Source organism: Camellia sinensis, chromosome 3, assembly GCF_055761805.1.
Source record: "Camellia sinensis isolate YWXY chromosome 3, ASM5576180v1, whole genome shotgun sequence".
Classification (NCBI taxonomy): domain Eukaryota; kingdom Viridiplantae; phylum Streptophyta; class Magnoliopsida; order Ericales; family Theaceae; genus Camellia; species Camellia sinensis.
In genome coordinates, this window is record NC_138963.1 from 228,308,738 (window position 1) to 228,329,013 (window position 20,276).

The window sequence follows — 20,276 nt, forward strand, 5'->3', positions numbered from 1 at the left end:
TTAAGTGTTATTTGTGCTTATTTTGCCATGATATAGCACTATTTTTACTTGTTTTAGACACACTATGCTTGCCTTGCATACTTGTCTTGTAATGCCATGAATTGCCTTAACATGTGCCTAGCATTTAGACCACCATGCTTGCATGTTTTGGCTTAGCTTTGTGAAGTTTTTAGTCATGTTTTAACATGTTTAAGTTCTATTTGGTATCATTTTGGTCATGCTTGCCATGTTTTGTATAGCCTCTTTGCATTCTACCTTGTTAGCCTTGGGTGTGTGGGTCACTAGCATGCTTTATTTGGCTTGTTCTCATGATTTGGCATCATTGGAGACCATATTTCAGTCCATGTTCCATGCTTGCATACTTGCATTTTCCATACCTTTCATGCTTTGGAGAGTTGATGGCTTATGCTCCATGTTTAGGCCTTTGTGCATGCATGCTTGTGTGTGTGTTTTCATGCCTTTGTTGCATCATTTTGGCCGATGATTTTGGCATGCTTGAGAGCTACCTATCTTGGTTTAAGTCCATTTTTGCATGATGTTGCGTGCTTGTCTTGCATATTGTCACATCCTTACTCCATTTTGTATGATTGTTGCATGCTATACATATTCACATGTTCATGTTGCATTCTTAGCTTCCATGCCTAGGTTACATAGCATTTTGCATGCATGCCTTGACTCTTGAATCACCATGATAGAGGTAGGACTTTATGTGTTTATTTGGTTTGCATGCCATTTGAAATCAAAATGCACAACTTGGTTTTTTTGGGCCATCACGCATTGAAATGCGCGATTGGTGGTCCGAGAATCGAGTACCATCCCCCTTTGAGTCATAAACATGATAAGGGGTGTGTTGGTGCACATATTTGCTTGAAATGCATTGTCATGCCATGTTTTGCCCTCTGCTGCTGTCAAAACAGGTTCTGCAGGAAGCTTTGGCCGGCCGGCCATTTATACTGCCGACCGGCCATCCATTGTCGGCCGATGGCTTTACAGATGGTCGATGACCATCCGGACATGGCCGATGGTGTTCTGTCTTAGCCGGTGGTGTTCCACAGTGTGCATAGAGTGCTCCCTGGAACTTGTGCAATTTTTAGAGGAACAGAGTAGGGAAAACAGAGGCAAACTTGTGCATGGCGTTGGATTTCCTAGCAAACCCGAGCACGCGCGCATTGGATCCTCTTCCCGAGGCCTTTACTGCTTTCCATAGTTTAGTTAATTTGTTAATTAATTAAGTGGTCTGTAATAATTAATTTGTATATTCTTTTGGTCCCTCCAAGCGAGGGCGAATTTGTAATAAGTGTGGGTGCGTGTGTGCATGTCTTCCGACCCCCACTTCTTTCTCCCTTTTACTTACATGCTTTTGATGGTTAATATTAGGGCATATTTAAATTAGCATACCTTATGCCATGCATGCGTGCATCCATACATTTGTCTTGCATGCACCGGGCTCGGTGCATCATACTAACTGCATTGTATTTCAATTCTAAGTTGAATACGTGCTAGTTGTAGCATCTCACATGTCATTGTAGATTAGCTGAGCCTATCTTAGTTGCATTTTGCATGTGTTGCATTAGCTATCTTAACATGAACTAGGATCATGCATATGATTACTAACTAGTTTCTGTTTTGGCTTGGAGTACTCGGTGAGCATTTATGTTTTAGCATCCTTGCATGCGTGTGAGTGTTGCCATGACCGCATGCTTATCATGAGGCTACTTGCTTATGTGATATAACTGCTTGAATGCCTGTGGGTGGAGGTTGAATTACCTAAATTGGAATAATGCACTAAAACTGTGAGTTTTAAGCCCACTAGATAGTGGCAAAACCATCTTTTCTAAAGCCCACTTGAGGGTGGCAAAATCTGCATTTTAGCCTACTTGCGAGTAGCAAACTATTTTCAAAACAAACATGAAATGTTTTGTTCCAATTTAGGCGATTTGGTCTATACTTGTTTGCTGTGCGCATAACATAGTAATTCTAGGCTAATAACCTGAATAAGAACGCATAATGTTTTCAAAACTCGATATCATGGTTAGTAGAGGCCGATCTTTGATCGGGCGAGCGGGGGTGCTCACGAAGTGACCTTCCCCAATCGTACCCAAGTTCCCGAGCCGAGGCAACTTTGGTGATGACGGACACGTGGCCTTCGGCAACGAGTCAAGGTTTCCTAAATTTTCCAAAATAAAATATTTAGGTGGCGACTCTATATCTGGCAAAGCAGTCCATGTTTGGCACTTCTTTCAAAAAAATCTGTTTTTCTCAAAACGATTTGCCAGATTTGGACTCTTTGGTTCAGATTAAGAACCATGACAATTCGAGAGTCCGAACTGTAGTGAACCCAATACAAACGGAACGGGACTCGTCCTCCTGGGGTGTTCAGGAACGTCTACAGTTTCTGGCGACTCTACTGGGGATTTTGGAGAGCTTGACTCGAACTCGTGATATCCTGTTTTGATTTCATTTATGTGTCTCTTTGCATTGCATGTGCATTGGTGCGCCTAGGACACCGTGTTTGCCATCTGCCATTCCTTAACGGTTTGCCGGAGGCTTGACTTTGTCAAAGCATGCCATAAGGCTGACCGGTTGTGGGCTCTGACAGTATGGGAACACAAATCCCGATTTTACCGGGGCACCCTTTTCGACCATTCGACCTAGTGCATATCGAAATCCATAGTGACTATTCCAAACTAGGACAGGTTGCTTACCCGACGTTAGGTTGTTTGAAAACTGCTGCCTGCATAGTGAAACCCTAGCTCTTGACAAAAATAGGACAGGAAAACCCTACCCCTCCATAGGGGTGTTTTGGCTCTCTTTACTTGCTATGTGCTTTTAGAGTGCATCTCTACAGGGAATGCGCATAACAATTTGCAAGTCTGAGTAACAGGCCTGCGGGCATCACTATCAGTATTTAGGGAATCAGTTTTACCTGAGGGTATCAGTTTACAGGCAGTATCTTGGACAGAATTCTGTTGGGGGGCACAGTCATTCAGCTTTGCTCATATGGGTTATGGTGAAATCAGGCTGAGATGCTCTCTGTTTTCCCTTTTGCTAGGTAGTCCTGGAACCATAGCTTCAGAAGGCTCTGATATCCCCTGAGGTTCATCGGACTTGTGCTGATAGACTTTGTCAGGTCAGAGATTCAGTTCGAAGGCAATCAGTGTTCCTTTGCCAGAAGCAGGATAAAAAGGCCAGTCAGGCACAGATCATCAGTTCAACAGTCTTCGGATCAGCAGTCATTATCTATCTCACCTGTATGCGGTTGGGTTGAGATATCTGCTTTTACCACAGAGACAGATATACCGATAGCTCAGTTAGATCAGGACAATATGTCAGGTTTGGAAGAGATGGTGCGCCAGCTCTAGGATAGTATGAAAGCCATGCAGCAAGACGCTGTTCGTCAAGCAGAATTCACCAAGTAACAGGCTGTGGTCATAGCCCAACAGATAGAGACAATTTCTAGGTTAGAGCAACAAACGGGAGTATCTACTTCACACCAGGCTCCTCCCTTACCAAGAGTTCCAACACTCGGAGAGACAGCTAATGTCCAAGAAGATACGGACATTCCGACAGGGCCAGCTCCGCCCCCAGTTTTACCCCAGCTATCTAAAACACCCACCAACCTAGCAGACCTCCTCTTTGATGTCGAGACAGACCCCACAGCATTAAAAGTGAGCAAGCTTGAGAAATTGTTCAAGAAGTCTCAAGGGGCCCACTTCATTCCTGACATTGAAGATGGGTATACAGACTCGGCTGTGACACTGCCGGACAGATTTAAGATGCCGCACATCGACCGCTTTGATGGATCTGGGGATCCCATGGTACATTTGCGGCTGTTTTCGAACATACTAAGGCCGATGGGTCTCACCAGATTACAGAAGTTATCATTGTTTGGCCGGATGTTGTCTGCGATAGCTGCAATCTAGTATGCAAAATTGGAGAACTTTGTGAAGCAGAATTAGGAAGAGATCGCTGAGGCCTTCAGTGATCAATACTCCTACAACGCACAGATTGAGGTCACAACTCGTGATCTTGAAGTCACCCGCCAAAAGCCAAAGGAGAGTTTCTCGGAATTCGTGGCCCGCTGGAGGGCCAAAGCCTCAATGATGACCATTAGGCCAACGGATAAGGATCAAATACGGATGGTTGTGCGCAACCTCCAGCCCAAACTAATGCAGAAAATGATCGTGCTCCCATTCCCTACCTTTTCAGATTTGCATGAGATGGGAGTACAGATCGAGGACGCTATGAAGTAGCCTTATTGACCAGGAAAAGGAGCAGCCTAGGAGAGCGTTTTCCCGCAATTCAAGTGCGACCACCAGCGGTGATGCAGCTGTAAGATCTTCTGAAGTGGGCATGGTCACCACCACCACACCAAGAGTAGCCATCCCCTTTGTTGGTACATCCACTTCAAACCCCCGAACTTCAGACTATCTACCCCGAGGCAAGAGGGTTTTCACCCCACTCTATATGCCTTTGTCTAAAGCCCTGGGGGTCCTACTCAGAAAAGGACATCTGAAACCGTTAAAACAACGGCTTCTACCTGATCCTCTCCCTGCAAAGCATGACCTGACTAAGTACTGTGCTTTTCATCAACAAACCGGTCATGACACCGACAGTTGCGTCCGTCTCCGCCACGAGATACAAAATTTAATTGACAACAGGGTCATCCCCGCACCAGGTCCTGCAAAGTCTATCGACACTTGATCAGTGAACTTGTGGGGGATAATGTGATGTGATCGAGGGATGAACCACCTGCGGGTGGCGCTCAGTTTACTCCGGATGTGGCGTATGGCACGCACTGTTTTGAGCATTTGTGAATGCTGGGTTTTGTACGTTCTGGCTTGGGTATTGAGTTAGTTCTGTTGTTTTGAGTCTGTCTCTTTGTTTTGAGTCAGTCTTTTCATATCAAGTCAGTCCTGTTGAGTCTGTCTCGTTGTATTGAGTCAGTCGGGCCTGTCTTGTTGTATCGAGTCAATCCTGTTTTGTTAAGAGTCGGGTGATTTCGGGGATGTTACCTCAAACATCACTTGCTTGTTTTGTGTTTGTCTTTTCGTTTTCTTTTGAGTCTGTTTCTGCCTTGGAGCCAGTAATGCCAACAGATTTGAATGAACAGCAGTGGATTTTCACACTCTTGTGTTTGCTTCTGCCGTGTGCCAGTTGTGCCAGAAATTCTAAATGAGATGGCAGTATTTGACTAGAAGCTGTGTCTTTTCTGTGCCTTGAATTCATTGCATCGACCTAAGTTTTCCAAAACTTTTTTCGAAACATTGTGATAAAAACGAAGATGAAGGAATTCCTCGGGTTTTGCAAAATTTGATCAATTGAGAGAAAGAGAGGCATGCTAAGCCCTTAATGATCAAGATCATGCTTGTTAATGTGAGTACTGAGAAGGATCCTGACTTGATCCAGATCGGTTCTACATTGTCTTCAGCGCGAGCGATTTGTCGCTTTCTTAAAAGATTTCAAAAAAATGTTTTGCGCGGTCCTGCGAAGACTTGTGTGGAATCGCTATTGAGATTGTGCAGCCTAGGATCACTCTCAGCCTCAAGACTTGACCCCTCATTGTCAAACCTTAGACTTAAATTCAGAATGTTCAATGGTCGACTACAACGTGAGGCTTGTGTGGCCAGATTCAAAGCAGCCCTCGAACAAGAGGCAAGAAAGTCAGATCAAGAAGACCAGATGTCATCAAAAGAAGCTTGCAAAGCTAGATCAGAAGCACCCCTGGGACTAGGGGCAAAGAATTTCAAATGTGCTCGAAGAGCCGAAGATGGATCATTCCACAAATCAAAGAAGGTCAGCAAGAATGCCAAATCCCAGAGGGAGGAAAGAAGAAAGTATTGCTAAAGAAAAACTGAGTTCCGATCCACAATACTAGGGGCAAATCCAGCCCCCCATTGGATGGACTCCTGCATCGTCAGCGAACAGCAGCCATTCTCCTGGATTCAGATGACTTCGGGATCTCAAAACCATTTGACATGGACAAAGCTACATGTTTACCCATGAGAGGCTCGCTGGGCCGAAAACCCGGAAGGGCGACCCAGGCAAAAGTTAGAGCAAGAAAAAAAAAAGAAAAAAAGAGAAAAAAAAAATGCAAAGAATGAAGAAAAGATAAAAAAAGAAAAGGAAAAAAGAAAAGAAAAGATAAGAAAAAAAGAGAAATAGAAAAGAATTAAAAAGAAAAGAAAAACAAAGCTCGCAAGGTTGAAAACCCACAAAGGGCGGCCTTGGCAAAAGTTAGAGCGCAAAAAGTGAGGGTTAATACACGAGTGTACCTAACTGGAACTACGTAAGGCTTGATTCCCATGTTTGGGATACGTAGGCAACTTCATTCCGAAGTCCAGCCGTAAAACACTTCAAAATCAACTGTGTCCATGTAATGGTTTTGATCATCTTTGCCTTCTCTGTATCTGAGAGTTCGGTTGTCATCGTCACTCTGAGGACTGATTGCAATGTGCTGCGATGCTATCCAAACAAGGGGCAACTTTCCGTTGCCATATAGTGTGCTGTGGTGCCATTCAAACAAGGGGCAACTTTCCGTTGCCGTGCAGCTCTCTTCAAGCGAGGGGCAATTTTCCTTCAGATCTGAGGTTGTGCATCTCAAGAGTAGGTTCCGTGCTTGTTGAGCATTGACCGTTTGCAAAAATAGTTTTTGAGAATTTTTACAGAGGTTGACTGATTTTCTCGAAAAGTATTCTATTTTTTTTTAAAACTAGACCATTTCTTGGACCCAAAAAGGGAAAATTTTCAGTGCTCATAACCTAACTTGCATGATTTTCAAATCAAAAATCGAACAAGTATGTTAATCTAACTCTCATATTGGTCAAAATTGTTTTAGTAGAAAGCAAAAACAAAAAATGGTCAAAATAATGAACTAGGGGCATAGTTGAGTCAGGCTTCCTATCTTTCCCCCGTTGTCAATGCATCTACCAGAAAGGGCACTCTACCTGCCAGAAAAGGGCACTCTACCTGCCAGAAAAGGGCACCATTGAAGCTGACCGCAAAAGGGCAGAAAGCTCTCACATCCTCCAAGCAACGATGTATCAAGCCAAGTGCGAAGCACGAACCGGAATGGGACAAGATATTCCACTCCCTTATCTGGACAGATCTGATCACGTCCAAACTCCCCAGCAGAGCATTATCAACCAATGCCAGCTGCAGATTTGCTACACGTCCAGTTGTAGCGCAACCCCTCTGTTGGAGAAAGTTCACTGTTGTGAGCAAGAGAAGAGAATCTAACAGAATGCTAGGGGTAAGAACCCGCAATTTCCAGCTTATCCATCAACCACCCAGGGGAGAGATAAAAAATGAGAGATTGAAGAATAGAGAGATGTGCGCTGAGAGAAAAAGTGAGGAAAAGGGTTTTTTCAGAAAAACAGAGCTTGACGGCCGAGTGATGTGAGAATCACAAATGAGAAAGGGTGGGAAACAATACCCGAAGAAACAGGCTCCCTGTGCACGTCTGTATGTCGTGTCTTTTGTTTTGTTTGTCTCAAATCTTGTTTTGAGTCGTTTCGAGTGTTACTCGATGTGTTTAGGTTGTTTACCTTTGTTTTTCCTTTGTCGAGTCGTTTTGGCTGTGGCCAGTCGTAGGCTCAATGCCCGATCGAGAACTCATTTCTCAATTTCAATCAAATCATTTTGTGCTCGAAGTGCTGTGCCATTCTCCACATTTGTGTAAAACAAGTATTTATTCTTTCATAAAACTGCAGGGTCCACCCCCGATAAGTGTGAACAGTAAAACAAGGACCTACCTGAAGCTATGTAGGTTCCATACTGCAAAGCAAAAGAAAAGAGGGAAAATTTGGAGCATCTTAGCGTGTTTCAACTTCAGCAAATTTCGAGACTGCATTCTGGGTGCACCTTTTCAGGCCTCGCCATTTCTCTGGAGTATGAGTGTATCTCAACCCCAAGCTTAAGCCTGCTTCAAGTCAGAATAGTAATTAAAAGCAGCAGCAGATGTTATCTCTCACCAATATAAACAGGGTGTACCCTTTTCAAGCAGAGTGTGTTACAAACCCCTCCGAGAAGTAAATCGGAGGTTGCGTTTGGATTTGGTCTCGCTAAGGCTTGTAGTTCCCTATTCGGCATTTTGTTTCAAACGCGCTTTTGAAGTTGCACATTCATCGCATCGTTACGCACACCATTCGTTGCATTGTTATGCACACCTATCTAGCATTGCTATGCACCGTTACACCTGTATTGTTATGCACATTATATTTGCATTGTCTTGCACCTTTTCACTTGCGTTGTCACGCACTTTCCACTTGCATTGTTATGCACGCTCTCTTATTCGGAAACACTGGATACGTCCTTATGTTTTCCCTTCCCATTCCGAAACACCGGGATACGTCCCTATGTTTCTTCTCCTTGTTTTAAAACACCGGGATACGTCCCTATGTTTCTTCTTTTCTGAAACACCAGGATACGTCCCTATGTTTCTCATTCTCTCCGAAACACCGGGATACGTCCCTGTGTTTCTTCTTTTCTGAAACACCGGGATACGTCCCTATGTTTCTCATTCTCTCCGAAACACCGGGATACGTCCTTACATTTCTTCTCCATCTTTCCGAAATACTGGGATACGTCCCTATGTTTCTTCTTCTATTCGGAAACACTGGGATACGTCCTTATGTTTCCGCTTCTCATTCTGAAATACCGGGATACGTCCCTATGTTTCTTCTTCTTTTCTGAAACACCGGGATACGTCCCTACGTTTCTCTTTTCAAAATACCGGGATACGTCCCTATGTTTCTTCTTCTATTCGGAAACACTGGGATACGTCCTTATGTTTCCCCTTCTCATTCTGAAACCCTGAGATACGTCCCTATGTTTCTCACTCAATTCGAAACACCGGGATACGTCTCTATGTTTCTTCTCCTTCTTTTTGAAACCCCGAGATATGTCCCTACGTTTCGCTCTCTTTCTGAAACTCCGGGATACGTCCCGATGTTTCTTTCTCCTTTCCGAAACACCGGGATACGTCCCTATGTTTCTCTCTCATTCCGAAACACTGGGAGACGTCCCTACGTTTCTCTCTCCTTCCGAAACACCGGGATACGTCCCGACGTTTCTCATTCTTTCCGAAACACCGGGATACGTCCCTACGTTTCTCCTTCCTTTCGAAACACCGGGATACGTCCCTACGTTTCTCTCTTCTTTTCGAAACACCGGGATACGTCTCTACGTTTCTCCTTCCTTTCGAAACACCGGGATACGTCCCTACGTTTCTATTTTCTTTTCGAAACACCGGGATATGTCCCTACGTTTCTCCTTCCTTTCGAAACACCGGGATACGTCCCTACGTTTCTCTTTTCTTTTCGAAACACCGGGATACGTCCCTACGTTTCTCATTCCTTGCGGAACACCGGGATACGTCCCCACGTTTCTCTCCCTTTTTGAAACTCCGGGATATGTCCCTATGTTTCTCGTTCCTTGCGAAACTCTGAGATACGTCCCTATGTTTCTCATTCCTTCCGAAACTCCGGGATACGTCCCTATGTTTCTCGTTCCTTGCGGAACTCCGGGATATGTCTCTATGTTTCTCATTCCTTCCGAAACTCCGGGATACGTCCCTATGTTTCTCGTTCCTTGCGGAACTCTGGGATATGTCCCTATGTTTCTCGTTCCTTCCAAAACTCCGGGATACGTCCCTATGTTTCTTTCTCTTTTTCCGAAACACCGGGATACGTCCCTATGTTTCTCTCTCCTTCCGAAACTCCGGGATACGTCCCTATGTTTCTTTCTCCTTTCCGAATACTGGGATACGTCCCTATGTTTCTTCTCCCTTCTTTCCGAAACACCGGGATACGTCCATATGTTTCTTCTCTTTTTCCGAAACACTAGGATACGTCCCTATGTTTCTCCTTCTTTTTCCGAAACACCAGGATACGTCCCTATGTTTCTCATTCGTTTCGAAACACCGGGATATGTCCCTATGTTTCTCCCTCTTTGGTTACGAGCATTTGGAATAAGTTCCAATGCTTATACCTTTTCGAAACACCGGGATATGTCCCTATGTTTCTCCCTCTTTGGTTAAGAGCATTTGGAATACGTTCCAATGCTTATACCTTTCTAAAACACCGGGATACGTCCCTATGTTTCTTGCATGATCATAAGTTATGCTCGGCTTTGTGCATTGTCTTGCATTTTGCCCCTGCCCTTGGGCGCATACCTTTATTTGTAGCTTGTATGCTTTTGTCTAAGTCTTCGGCCTTGTCAAAAATGGGTCATCTCTGGGCTTTGACACTCACTCCCGTCATTTTTATGACTCTCGAGTTCTGTCAAAGAGGGGTAACTGTAGACACCCCATTTTTGACCATCCTCAAGACTTAGACGTCATCGTTTGAACACTCGATGATTATCCCTGTTCGTGTTCATCTTGAGTTCTCGAAGGTTTCGGCTACAGTAGACACCCCATTTTTGACCGTCCTTAAGACTTGGACGTCATCGTTTGAACACTCGGTGATCATCCTTGTTCGTGTTCATCTTGAGTTCCCGGAGGTCTCGGCTACGCGCCCTACCTCAGGATCTCTCGACTCGACTGTTTTGTGTCTGGTTTTGCACCAAACACTTGTTGTTTTGCTTCTGAGGGTGGGAAGTAGCTTGTAGGCCATCCCTACACCTCACCGGCCATGGCTTGAGACTACCGGCCTTGTTTCCATGCCACCGGCCATTGGTGATGGCCGGTCGGCACTATTGATGGTCGGTCGGCATTGTGTTTGGTCGGCCGGCCACTGTTTTTGATCAATCGGCCACTTGTCCTGACCGAGACCTTTTCTTGAGGGAGTTTGACCCTTTTGAACCTTTTTTAAGCTTCTCCAAGAAGCTTGACCTTTTTTTAGCTTCTCCAAGAAGCTTGACCCTTTTGAACCTTTTGTTAGCTTCTCCAAGAAGCTTGACCCCTTTTTTTTAAAGCTTCTTGAAGAAGTTTGAACCTCTTGACCCCTTTGCCTAGCTTCTCTAAGAAGCTTGGCCTTTTTGCTCAAAGCTTCCAAGAGAAGCTTTGCCCCCTTGGTTTCTCTATATAAGGAGAGCCTCTCCTTCTATTTTAGGGGTTAGAAAAATCAGATATATATGATACATATATCACTCCCTCTCTATATCTCCCTCTCTCTCTACATTTGTGTGGGTTAGAGGGTGCAAAAGGGTCTAGTTCTTGGCCATTTGAACTACACCTCCTAGCACAACACTTCCATCATCACTTGGAGGTTCTTGGGTCTTGTTTTCAGAGGTTGAGGGTTGCATTTTTGGGTCTAGAGGCTGCTGTCCCCTTTTGGCTACAAAGGTAACCCATTTTCCCTCTTTATTCCCCGTTTTTGTACACCCTTTTAGCCTGTCTTGCTTGCTGATTTGAGCTTTGTGTATAACATAAAAAAGTTCTGTTTTTTTTTGTGTTTAAGATACTTCATTAAGACCACTTTTGTGTTTGGGGTCGTTTACCCCCTCTTAGGCCTTGTTTGGCCCCTTTTTTTGTGTAATTTTGGTGAGCTCCGGGACCACCTTGTTTGGGCCTCCTCACCACTGAAATCTTGAGGGATTTCAGTGGTGAGGATGGTGGTTTAAGGTCCTAAGAAGGAGAGGGCCATCCCCTCTCCTTGTTGTCTTGTTTGATGCCCTTTTTGGCCTTACAAAGGGGCCTATATTTGCACACTTCTTGAGCTCGGTTCAGGCATTTTTCAGTGGGTTTTAGGACCCCCATAAGCCATTTCCAGAGTTGTTTTGGTCATATTGAGTATCCCTCTTGCATGTGTATAACAACCCCTTGCATGGCCTTCCAAAGGAGCACCTCATTCTAACATGTGTTGGCTCTATTTCAGTGGATATTTGGCGTTTATTTAGCATGTTTTACCTCTTTCCCATGTTGTTTTTTTTGACCCTTGGCATGCATCATACACTTGCTTTGTATTCCTCTATTTTGCCTAGAAATGCATCTTGCCTTTGGACCACCATGCTTGCATATTTTGGCTTAGCTTTGTGAAGTTTTTGGTCATGTTTTAACATGCTTAAGGTCTGTCTTGGGTCTTTGGATTCATGTTTTCCATGCTTTGTATAGCTTCTTTGCATTCTAGCTTACTAGCCTTGGGTGTGAAGGTCACTAGTATGCTTTACTTGGCTTGTTCTCATGATTTGGCATCATTGGAGACCACATTTCAGTCCATGTTCCATGCTTGCATACTTGCATTTTCCATCCCTTTCATGCTTTGAAGAGTTGATGGCTTATGCTCCTTGTTTGGGCCCTTGTGCATGCTTCCATACTTAAGCCATTTAGATGCCATTTAGGTGGGTTTTGAGGCTCATTTTAGCATGTCACATCTCTATTTTCAGTCACTTAATTCATGCCATGTGTGGTTGTGCTAAGTGTAGTTCAATGCTTCTTTGGTGAGCCTTAGGCTTTAGATCATTTGTTGTATGCTATGCTTGTCTTGTTTGCTTGTTTTAGCACCATCATTGACATGATTTTCAGAGCTTACATTGCATGCCATATGCCCATGTTGTTCATCTTTTAAGTGTGCTTAAAAGTTGTCTCTTTGTGCCTAAGTGTTGGACCTTGCATGCATGCCTATTTGTATGTGTTTTGGCTTCCATTCTTGGGCATGTTGGCCACTGTTTTGGACCTAGTAGAGGGCTGTCCAAATTAGTTTAAGACCATCCCTTTGGCATGTTGTTGCATGCTATACATGTTTGTATTTTTAGGTACTTAGCCTATTAGCATGTTGCATGTTTAAGTGTCATTGCATTTGGCATGCTTCTTGTGTTAAGTCGCTTTGCATATTTACATGTGTTATGCCTTTCATGTTGTTGTATGTGTGTCATTAACATTGATGTTATATGCCTTGCACGCTTGTTTAGTTCATGTGTCTATTGCACATGGTTTTGTTGTTTGCATGATCATGTTGCATACTTAGCTCACATGCCTAGGTTGCATTACATTAGCATGCATCTCTTGCCTCTTGAATTGATTATGATGGAGGTTGGGGCCCATTGTTTGTTTTGTGCATTTCATTCCATATTGAAGTTGCACACTTGGCTTTTGGGCCATCACGCATTGAAATGCGTGATTGGTGGTCCGAGAATCGAGCACCATACCCCTTTGAGTCACAAACATGATAAGGGATGTGGTGGTGCATACACTTGCTTGAAATTCCATGCCATACACTGTCTGTCCTTGTTGCTGTCAAAAACCAGATTCTGCAGGAACTTTCTGTCGACCGGTAGTGTTCAGTGCCGACCGGCAATCCTTCCTGGGCCGATAGCTTCATAAACAGCCGATGGATATTTTCAATGGCCGGTGGACATTTCCTTCAGCCGATGGTGTTCCACAGTGTTCAGGGGACCTGTCCCAGAACTTTGGCAATTTTCAGAGAAGCAGGGCAGTGTAAACAGTGGCGGCAGTGGTATGGTACGGACTTTCCGGGCAAGACGGATTCGAGCATGCATCATTCGCGCATCCCAAGGCAGGGGGCTGTGGCCACCTTTCTTTTTTGCATTCATTCTGTTAATTAATTAGAAATTCTGTAATAATTTATGTGTTTATTATTCGGACTGTAATATTTATTTGGACCCTCCGAGTGAGGGCAATTGTGTAATAAGTGTGCGTGAGTATGTGTATGTCTTCCAACCCCACGTCTTTCTTCCCTTTTATTTACCTGCTTTCAATGGTTAATATTAGGGCATATCTAAATTAGCATACCTTATGCTATGCATGCGTGCATCCATCCATTTGTCTTACATGCATCGGGCTCGGCACATCATGCTAACTGCACTCGTATTTCAAATCCAAGTTGAGTACTTGTTAGTTGCAGCATTTCACATGCCATTCTTTAGGATAGCCGAGCCTATTATAGTTGCATTTTGCATGTGCTGCATTAGCCATCTTAAACATGAACTAGGATCATGCATATGATTACTAACTAGTTTCTGTTTCGGCTTGGAGTACTCTGTAAGTTCTTTTGCTTTAGCATCCTTACATGCGTGTGAGTGTTGCCATGACAGCATGATTACCATGAGGCTAGCTGCTTATGTGATATAACTGCTTGAACGCCTGTGGATGGAGGTTGAGTCACCTAAATTGGAAAAAACGCATTAAAGCTGTGAATTTTAAGCTCACTAGATAGTAGCAAAATCACCTTTTCTAAAAGCCCACTTGAGGGTGGCAAAACCAACATTTTAGCCTACTTGCGAGTAGCAAACCATTTTCAAAACAAACATGAAATGTTTTTGTTCCAATTTAGGCGATTTGGTCTATACTTGTTTGCTGTGCACGTAACATAGTAATGCTAGGCTAATAATTGGTTTAAGAACACATAACATTTTCAAAAACGGATATCATGGTTAGTAGAGGCCGATCTTCGGATCGGGCGAGAGGGGGTGCTCATAGCTGACCTTCCCCAATCGTACCCAAGTTCCCGAGCCGAGGCAACTTTGGTGATGATAGACACGTGGCCTTTGGCACCGAGTCAGGGTTTCCTAAATTCCCCAAAATAAAATATTTAGGTGGCGACTCTGTATCTGGCAAAACAGTCCATGTTTGGCACTTCTTTTTCTAAAAATCTGTTTTCTCAAAACGATTTGCCAGATTTGGACTCTTTGGTTCAGATTAAGAACCGTGACACAAATCGAGTCCGAACTGTAGCGGGGTCCCTCGCGGACGTGCTACAGCTACGCGCCTTGCCTCAAGACCTCTCGACTTGTTTGTTTTGTGTTTGGTTTTACATCAAACACTTTTTGTTTTGCTTCTGAGGGTGGGAAATAGCTTGTAGGCCATCCCCACACCTCACCGGCCATGGCTTGAGGCCACCAGCCTTGTTTCCTTGCCACCGGCCATTGGTGATGGCCGGTCGGCACTATTGATGGTCGGTCGGCATTGTGTTTGGTCAGCCGGCCACTGTTTTTGATCAATCGGCCACTTTTCCTGGCCGAGACCTTTTCTTGAGGGAGCTCGACCCTTTTGAACCTTTTTTTTTTAGCTTCTTGAAGAAGCTTGACCCTTTTTAGCTTCTCCAAGAAGCTTGCCTTTTTTTTAGCTTCTCCAAGAAGCTTGATCCTTTTTTAGCTTCTCAAAGAAGCTTGAACCTTTTGACCCTTTTTAGCTTCTCCAAGAAGCTTGACCCTTTTTTAGCTTCTCCAAGAAGCTTGATCCTTTTTTTAGCTTCTCCAAGAAGCTTGATCCTTTTTTAGCTTCTTGAAAAAGCTTGAACCTCTTGACCCCTTTGCCTAGCTTCTCCAAGAAGCTTGGCCCTTTTGCTCCAAGCTTTTAAGAGAAGCTTGGCCTTTTTGCTCAAAGCTTCTAAGAGAAGCTTTGGCCCCTTGGTTTCTCTATAAAAAGAGGGTCTCTCCTCCCCTTTTAAGGGTTAGAAAAATTAGATATATATGATATATATATCACTCCCTCTCTATATATCCCTCTCTCTTTACATTTGTGTGGGTTAGAGGGTCCAAAAGGGTCTTGTTCTTGGCCTATTGCACACCACTTCATAGCCACACACTTCCATCATCACTTGGAGGTTCTTGGAGCTTGTTTTCAGAGGTTGAGGGTTGCATTTTTGGGTCTAAAGGCTGCTGGTTCTTGCTGGTCTTCAAAGGTAACCCTTTTCCCTCTTTATTCCCCGTTTTTTCACACCCTTTTAGCCTATCTTGCTTGCGGATTTGGGCTTTGTGTATAACATAAAAAAGTTCTTTTTTTTTTGGTGTTTAAGATACTTCGTTAAGGTCACTTTTGTGTTTGGGGTCTTTTACCCCCTCTTAGGCCTTGTTTGGCCCCATTTTGTGCTATTTTTGGTGAGCTTCGGGACCACCTTGTTTGGGCCTCCTCACCACTGAAATCTTGAGGGATTTCAGTGGTGAGGATGGTGGTTTAAGGTCCTAAGAAGGAGAGGGACATCCCCTCTCTTTGTTGTCTTCAAAAAGTGCCATTTTAGCCTCATGTGTGAGCACCATTTTTAAGTTCATGTTGGCCATGTCTTAAGTGTTATTTGTGCTTATTTTGCCATGATATAGCACTATTTTTACTTGGTTTAGACACACCATGCTTGCCTTGCATACTTGTCTTATAATGCCATGAATTGCCTTAACATGTGCCTAGCATTTAGACCACCATGCTTGCATGTTTTGGCTTAGCTTTGTGAAGTTTTTAGTCATGTTTTAACATGTTTAAGTTCTGTTTGGTATCGTTTTGGTCATGCTTTCCATGCTTTGTATAGCCTCTTTGCATTCTACCTTGTTAGCCTTGGGTGTGTGGGTCACTAGCATGCTTTATTTGGCTTGTTCTCATGATTTGGCATCATTGGAGACCATATTTCAGTCCATGTTCCATGCTTGCATACTTGCATTTTCCATACCTTTCATGCTTTGGAGAGTTGATGGCTTATGCTCCATGTTTAGGCCTTTGTGCATGCATGCTTGTGTGTGTGTTTTCATGCCTTTGTTGCATCATTTTGGCCGATGATTTTGGCATGCTTGAGAGCTACCTATATTGGTTTAAGTCCATTTTTGCATGATGTTGCGTGCTTGTCTTGCATATAGTCACATCTTTGCTCCATTTTGTATGATTGTTGCATGCTATACATATTCACATGTTCATGTTGCATTCTTAGCTTCCATGCCTAGGTTACATAGCATTTTGCATGCATGCCTTGCCTCTTGAATCACCATGATAGAGGTAGGGCTTTATGTGTTTATTTGGTTTGCATGCCATTTGAAATCAAAATGCACAACTTGGTTTTTTTGGGCCATCACGCATTGAAATGCGCGATTGGTGGTCCGAGAATCGAGTACCATCCCCCTTTGAGTCATAAACATGATAAGGGGTGTGTTGGTGCACATATTTGCTTGAAATGCATTGCCATGCCTTGTTTTGCCCTCTGCTGCTGTCAAAACAGGTTCTGCAGGAAGCTTTGGCCGGCCGGCCATCTATACTGCCGACCGGCCATCCATTGTCGGCCGATGGCCTTACAGATGGTCGATGACCATCCGGACATGGCCGGTGGTGTTCCACAGTGTCCATAGAGTGCTCCCTGGGACTTGTGCAATTTTCAGAGGAGCAGAGCAGGGAAAACAGAGGCAAACTTGTGCATGGCGTTGGATTTCCTAGCAAACCCGAGCACGCGCGCATTGGATCCTCTTCCCGAGGCCTTTACTGCTTTCCATAGTTTAGTTAATTTGTTAATTAATTAAGTGGTCTGTAATAATTAATTTGTATATTCTTTTGGTCCCTCCAAGCGAGGGCGAATTTGTAATAAGTGTGGGTGCGTGTGTGCTTGTCTTCCAACCCTCATTTCTTTCTCCCTTTTACTTACATGCTTTTGATGGTTAGTATTAGGGCATATTTAAATTAGCATACCTTATGCCATGCATGCGTGCATCCATACATTTGTCTTGAATGCACCGGGCTCGGCGCATCATACTAACTGCATTGTATTTCAATTCCAAGTTAAATACGTGCTAGTTGTAGTATCTCACATGTCATTGTAGATTAGCCGAGCCTATCTTAGTTGCATTTTGCATGTGTTACATTAGCCATCTTAACATGAACTAGGATCATGCATATGATTACTAACTAGTTTCTGTTTTGGCTTGGAGTACTCGGTGAGCATTTATGTTTTAGCATCCTTGCATGCGTGTGAGTGTTGCCATGACCGCATGCTTACCATGAGGCTACTTGCTTATGTGATATAACTGATTGAATGCCTGTGGGTGGAGGTTGAATTACCTAAATTGGAATAATGCACTAAAACTGTGAGTTTTAAGCCCACTAGATAGTGGCAAAACCATCTTTTCTAAAGCCCACTTGAGGGTGGCAAAATCTGCATTTTAGCCTACTTGCGAGTAGCAAACTATTTTCAAAACAAACATGAAATGTTTTGTTCCAATTTAGGCGATTTGGTCTATACTTGTTTGCTGTGCGCATAACATAGTAATTCTAGGCTAATAACCGGAATAAGAACGCATAATGTTTTCAAAACTCGATATCATGGTTAGTAGAGGCCGATCTTTGATCGGGCGAGCGGGGGTGCTTACGAAGTGACCTTCCCCAATCGTACCCAAGTTCCCGAGCCGAGGCAACTTTGGTGATGACGGACACGTGGCCTTAGGCAACGAGTCAGGGTTTCCTAAATTTTCTAAAATAAAATATTTAGGTGGCGACTCTGTATCTGGCAAAGCAGTCCATGTTTGGCACTTCTTTCAAAAAAATCTGTTTTTCTCAAAACGATTTGTCGGATTTGGACTCTTTGGTTCAGATTAAGAACCATGACAATTCGAGAGTCCGAACTGTAGTGAACCCAATACAAACGGAACGAGACTCGTCCTCCCGGGGCGTTCGGGAACGTCTACAATAGGATTTTAAAATATCACTCAAATCTCAAGAGTTGTGTAATTTACCCTTTTATATTTGTATAATACTGTTACTACATAGTACGTATTTCTGGATGATGATGAAAAGGTTCGAGATAGAAATACTGGTCCTTTGATTGCCAAACATTATAAAAGTCAAAAGCTAAAGTGACCATATGCATGCACCTAAAGTCCTTGTCTCTACTTGAATAAAAAAAGAAGACTTGAATAAAAATAAAAAAAAAAGTCCTTGTCTCTGCACTTTTTCTCTCTGGCTACCACGGTGAAGGTAGAGGAAGGGAAATTAGGTCCTGTGGAATGGACAGAAGGTTATGCAAAGATAGATGAAGAGAAAGGTGTTGTGAATGGAAGGGAGGATTACACACAAGATGGGAGTGTGGATCTCAAGGGTAGACCAGTCCTCAGATCAAAAACTGGGAGATGGACTGCCTGTTCCTTCATTGTTGGTAAAGTACCCCTATCTATGAACACCACTTGCCACCCCAGCCTTTGTGCTCACCTCACCGCCAGATTTGTTTCCTCCGTAACTTCCGTTCACCACCAGAATTCTGCAGAGAGAAAGTGAGATTTCAGGCCAACAAACTCGCCCGGTTCCTCGTTAACCCGTCCGGGTCACCGGGTTTGCCGGTTGAACCGGCGGGCCATCCGATTCTCTCATTTAAGAACGGTTTTAAGCCTCCTCTGGGTTTACAGGGTTGGCCAGACCGGAACCAGGCCCGATTCCCTGTTTGAATGGCCGGTCTGGTCCGGGTTTGAAAACCTTGATTCACATCTTATTTTTAGTTTCTTATTTTTTTTAATCTTTTAATTTTGAATAAATTACCCTCTCTCTTATGTTCGAACAAAATACAATAAATCTCATAATTTTAACTTAATTATATTGAGTTTTTTTAACATTTTAATTTACGCATCTTCTCATCAATAATTTATTAATTACATAGATGAAAAAAATTATATGGATGTATTTTTTACATTAATATATATATATATATATATTTATATTTTCTTATTTAACTTTATATTTTCATATCATCTGTATTAGTTTCAATTATTTTATTGTGAATAAAAAATGTTGTAATTATAAAAAAATTGTAAGACTACTTTTTTTTTTTTAATTTTAAAAAATTTCTTTATTGCTTAACCTTTTCATTTTTTTTTACCAGGAGAGTATGAGGTAACAAAATTAAAATGTGAATATTATTTTACATAATTTATTTTTTTTGTTGGATGCCACGTCCCTCGTATATTGTTGTTTAGTTGAATAAGCACCTCTTTTTTGCATTTTATTTTTTATTTTTTATAAACAGAAATGAGCACTCTTGGTCATCAAGACCAAATTATTAAAAAAGAAAAGATAAATTACACTTGGTCTCTTTTTATGTTTAGTTTTTTTTTTTTTTTTTGATATTTAAAGTTTGTTTTTTTTCACATTTACCTCTCATATTTCAAGTTTTTTTTTTCTTCACTTTATTTCTAAAATTAATTTTTGATAAAAATTAGACAGAAAATGATATATTAACAATTACAAAATATAATTTTTTTATTATATATGACTTAACATAAACTTAAAATTTAATATAATAATATATTTTTTTATGTTATGCCATAGTTATTGTGACATTTTTTGTTTAATTTTAAACAGAAGTTATTTTTAAGAGTAAATTGAGAAATACTTAAAACATGAAGAGTGAAAGTAAAAAACATAAATCGTTAATGTCAAAGTAAGAAAGTGAGTAAATATAAAAAGGATAAAATGTAATATATCCAAAAAAAATAAATGAAAAACAAAAAACTAGCAAAGAATGTTGAAATATAAAAGCACGAAGTTTCTGGTAGATCCTAATTTAGAACCAAAACAGTTAAAATTTCAATAGTGTGGTTTCTTCTTTCTTTCTTAAATTATGCAGAGCAATTTTTTTAAT